Raw genomic sequence first — 5,469 nt, forward strand, 5'->3', positions numbered from 1 at the left:
TATATGTATAAATAAGTAAATATGTATATTGGAACCGGTCGTGAATTAACGAGTGTTGAAGCGAACGACAAAACGCGCATGCGTGAAATGTGTAACATACTTTGATGCAACCTAGATGACCATAGGAAAGAGGAAAACTGCACTTCCGGCACGAGAACATCTTTCTTTCTTTCTTTCTCTCTCTCTCTTTGTACGTATGTGTAAAGTAAGATTTATATCTTTTAACAAAAAAATAACATAATAATTATTATGTTTCTTATATCTCGTATATATTCGTTTGATCCGTGTATTTACGATTAAACATCGAAATAATATTTCACATTGTTAATAGAATTAATTTTAAGATTCAAATTGAATCACACGTTTCATCGGAATAAATTTATCTTTGTGAGATTAAACAAAAAATAAATAGATATATTTATTATTTCACAATTATTTCTATCGAGTGCGTATAAATTCGTCGAGTTTTTTATATATATAAATTAATGGCAAACGAGAAATTTAATTTTGTATTGAAAGTGATAGTATACATAAGTACAAATTTAATGTGTTGTAAAGTTTCTTTTTTTTTTTTTTAAATAATTCAATAAATTTAACGCGACAATATATTTTCTTTGGATTTATAGTAAATGAGAAAAATAGAGAGAGATAGATAGATAGATAGAGAGAGAGAGAGAAAGAAAGAAAAAGAGAGGTGATCGAATAAACCCATGAAAGTCTTTTCCTTCTTACGACATTCGCATAAGAAACATAGTAGAACGGAAGATTTATTTGACGCGTAAAGTTTCGCCTAAAAAGTTTTCTCCTGGCCTCGAATACGTCGAATCCAGTTCTCCTTCGCGAGAAAGCTCTATTTATTTCTTTCTTTCTTTCATTCATTCATTCGTTCTATCATCCTTTCTTTCTCTTTTTATTTTATACGTACGCTCAAATACGAGGAAGATTTTCTAGTTCTTTTTTTTTTATTTGGTTTTATTTTATTTTTATCTAGAAACAAAATTCTATTCGTTTATATTACCACCAAAGAAAATTACACCCTTGGTTCGAATCTATATCACAATAATAAAATATACTCTTCCATTTTATCTTCGATCTTTACTACGAGAGACACACACACACACACGCACAGATATTTTTCACTACCTACATTCTTTTTTCATTATTTTCTTTCATTCATCACAATAAACGTAGGATACATTCTCGAAGATATGCTTACGAATAAGAAACGGAGAAAAAAAAAAGCGAACAAATGTGACTTACCCAAATAATAATGTTGCAAAATCCGAACGAACAATACACCCCTCCTATAAAATTACAATAAAAAAAATAGAATAATAAATAATATTGTATATATAGAATGATTTGCGTTAACGCGCGCGATATATTATAATAATTAATAATATAATTTCAAGTGGTTAACATTCTATTCGAATATTCCCGAATTTTGGCGCGACCGTTTTTCCAACGTGCGCGCGCCTGCGCAGAAACTGAGAAAAACGAAAATCAAAATGGTGGCAAAATCAAAACCCGGGCCGCGAAATTGGGGGACAGAATTTTTTGAATACAAAAAGAAAATAACAAAAACCAAAAAGAAAACACACACGCGAACGAAAATGTTAATAACAATTATCACGTTGATTATTACGAATCATATATATATATACATATACATATAAAAGATACCTTATATATATATATATTTCTAACGATAAATCGATAATCGCGATTAGTTCGTTCGATGTATCAACGAGTACTGGTGGTTGACCAGTGTCGGCGAACGGCCTTCTTCTCCTTTCGTCTTTCCATTCTCGTTTACCCCCCCCCACCCCTCTACAATTTTCCCCATACACGTTCAACCGTCTACTCCCACCATAAAAACAATTCGGAAGAAGAAAGTAGGCTTCTGGCTTCTTATATTCCGTGAATCGACTTCGCTATTACTTGCCAGCAAACCAACACACAAAACTGGTGCGCCGCGTTTATACGAAAAAAAAGAAATAAACTTTGTTTGTCTGTGTGTAAATAAGAGAGAGAGAGAGGGGGCACGGTAAAAGGTAGAGGGGTAGGAGAGATTCGTAAAGGAAAAAGGATGGAATGAGACAGAAAAATTTGTTTCTCCCGTGGTGCTTTCCACCTGGGTCGAAAGTTTTCTACGCGCTATTAATGCGTTGATTAGGATGAACGCTTATGCGAGCGCGCGTACGCGCGTGATTTGGGCCGCGAAATAAATACCACGATGTTATTTCGTATATTATAGATTCAATTTGTGCTTTCTTTTTCTTATTTGTCCATGGAAAGGAAAGGTAGGTGCAGGTGGTGGTGGTGGTGGTGGTGGTGGGGGTGGGTGCAGGTGGATTGCAGGTCAAGAAAATAATAAACAAAAGGTAAGATAAGAAAAAGTAAAAGTATAAAATAAAATAAAAGTTATAAAATTACAAACGGGGGGTGAGGTGGGTATCGTGTCGAAGATGAAGAAAATGTAATGGGGATGAAAGGGACGAGGAAGAAGGGGTAGTTGAACTTTAGGTAGCTAGGGGTGAAAGAGGAGGAGGGGTTGATAACGTGTCGAGTGTTTACCACGAAAGAAATAAAAAGTTTCGCATCCAAGAAGAGAAGACCGTCATCATCACCCCCTCCCCACTACCCCCCTTGGGCAAAATTTCAAACGATATAAATGGCCTCTTGGAAAAGAACTTTTTTACCACTCGTACGGATAGAAAAGTTTTTCCTACCCTGTCTTCCTCCTCCTCCTCCTCCAATCCCTTCCCCCTAACTCCCCTGGTTTTCTATGGCAAAGAAGTTTAAGCTCACGAGACGCGCAATTCAACAGGAAAAGAAGCATTTCTGATAGTGGTGGGGGTTGGGAAAAGTGTATAGTGGTAAGGGGTGGGGGTGGGAAAGCATGTAATTGATGATTTACAAGTGAAACACTTTGAAACATTGGTTTTTACCATTGTAATGTGAAACGTATCGTGTAAATTATTCATTTTTATTTAGATTTATATTTATAATCGATTTTATATTTTATATGATTTTAGATAACAGATTGCAGTTATAAATTAATTAGAAACAATTGCGATCACACATTATAGAAATAATAATAATTAATAGAGTGTTATTTATTTCCGTATCTCTGTAATTTATATTTATTTGTTATTAATAAAAAGGTATCATAGGGAATTTGGACATCAAAAAAAGAAGTAGAACTTAATTTTAATACTTATTAAAATTACAACTTATTTTAATACTTATTAAAATTACAACTTATTTTAATACTTATTAAAATTACAACTTATTTTAATACTTATTACTTACAAAATTACAACTTATTTTAATACTTATTACTTACAAAATTACAACTTATTTTAATACTTATTAAAATTACAACTTATTTTAATACTTATTAAAATTACAACTTATTAAAATTAAGTTCTACTTCTTTTTTTGATGTCCAAATTCCCTATGATACCTTCTTATTAAGAATTTTCTTTTTGGACGAGAGAAACAACTGATTTATTTGTTATATTATCGATACTTCAATCAATACTTAAACAATTAAGTTTTGAATATTTATATTATTAAACGTTAAAAGAATAATTAAATAACATTTTTGGGGACGGTTGATATTTCAATGTGTACCGAAAAAAAATTTAAAAAAGAAGAAAGGAACATTAAACAATTCTATACTTCTATGGTGCATCATCACTTTATCAAAATAACACTTGGTCGAGTGGTACAACTACTGCAAAGCGGTTCTCTGCACATTATGACATAATTGCTTAGGAAAGTTTGTCTATGTGAACGTGTATATACTCGATTGTATGAAATACATATAGTAATAAGTAGTACACGAGTAACACTATAGTAGTTAAGTATATATACACAACTACTAATGCCGCTGCTTGCTAACATATGAAACTTGTTCAAACTCTCACGTTGACATTTGCAATAGTTAGACGATAATAAGACGAAACCGCAACAATTTCCTAGAATATTCGAACAATTTCGTAGATCTTATTGCAACGTATTATTTTACGATATAACGCAAACACACACTTGTAAGTATTTAATTTTTCTTTGTTTTTTTTTTTTTTGTTTCGAGAAAAAATAAATTACAATATAATGTGTAAAATATTATAGACAATCGCGTTACGTATTAAATATAATATTAGTACAAATATAATAAGTATTTAGTTATAAACGTATATATAAATATATATAATAAATTAATATAATTATAATTATAATTTATGAATAATATATATTCATATTATTATTTGATATTAAATAAAATGATATTACATTAGCTAATGAAAATATTTCATTTTATAAATAATACAACGATAGTATAATAATAATAATTATGGTATCAATAAATATTTATAAATTACGTAAGAAAATAAAATAATATGAAAGTAGCTGTGTGTGAAACAAGTTTATACATCGGTTTATATTAAAACGTTTGAGATGCTGGAACAGCTGTTGAATTTATCTCCTTTTACCAGAGAACGTGATTTGTATTCATCGATGAACGTGATTAGATATAAAAAAAAAAAAAGAAAAAGAAGAATAAACGTGAACTCTCTCTCTCTTTCTTTCTTTCTCTCTTTCTTTATTACAGGCAACAAAACTTTCAGGGTCAAGTTCGATTTCCAAAGTGTTTTCTCGTCTACTTCGAAACGTTTCAATTGTGTCACGAAGAATAATAATTAAATCGTACCCAATAAATATCACTTGCAAACATTTTTTATTTTTTTTTTTTTTAATCATCATCCATATTCTCCAATCTCCATCAAAAATATCACATTTATTAAGAAAAAGAGAATGTGAAAATAATTATAAAAATATTTAAAAACAATAAAAGAACAAAATATAAACGAGGAGAGACAAATAAATATTTGATATATTTTCTAATTAAAAAAATAATAATGTCTTGAACGAGATAAAAATTGTTGGAGATACAATTTCATACGATTTTTCTAATTATTATTATTAATATTATTATTACTTTTGTGTATTCATGTGTGTGTGTGTGTTATTTCTTTTCTTTTTATTTTAGTTATGCACAATTAATTTCTCACCTCTTTTAAAACATCGTACTGATAACCCACTTTTGTAACCAATAAAACGATTTCTTTGGTCCACTTATATTGGTCGGTGAAGGTAGTACCAATGAATAAAACGAAACAAATGTGACGAAATAGAAGAGACAGTCTGTGTATGTGTGTGTGTGTTGTCACTCGTATCTATCTATCTATTGCATGATTTTAAAACACCTTGCATATACTATATTTTATATTATTTATTATTAATTTATAAACGCGTTAAATACTATCTCATAAAGTGAAATTTATAGGATTGCATTTATTTTCTTTTGTGCATCGTTGAAATCCGAAAGTATCATTTTCTCTCTCTAATTCTCGCTTTCGTATCAATGATTTCACATTAAAAACAAAATGAATATAATGT

Source organism: Polistes canadensis, unplaced genomic scaffold (assembly GCF_001313835.1).
Source record: "Polistes canadensis isolate GaletaPanama2010 unplaced genomic scaffold, ASM131383v1 scaffold_241, whole genome shotgun sequence".
Taxonomy (NCBI): domain Eukaryota; kingdom Metazoa; phylum Arthropoda; class Insecta; order Hymenoptera; family Vespidae; genus Polistes; species Polistes canadensis.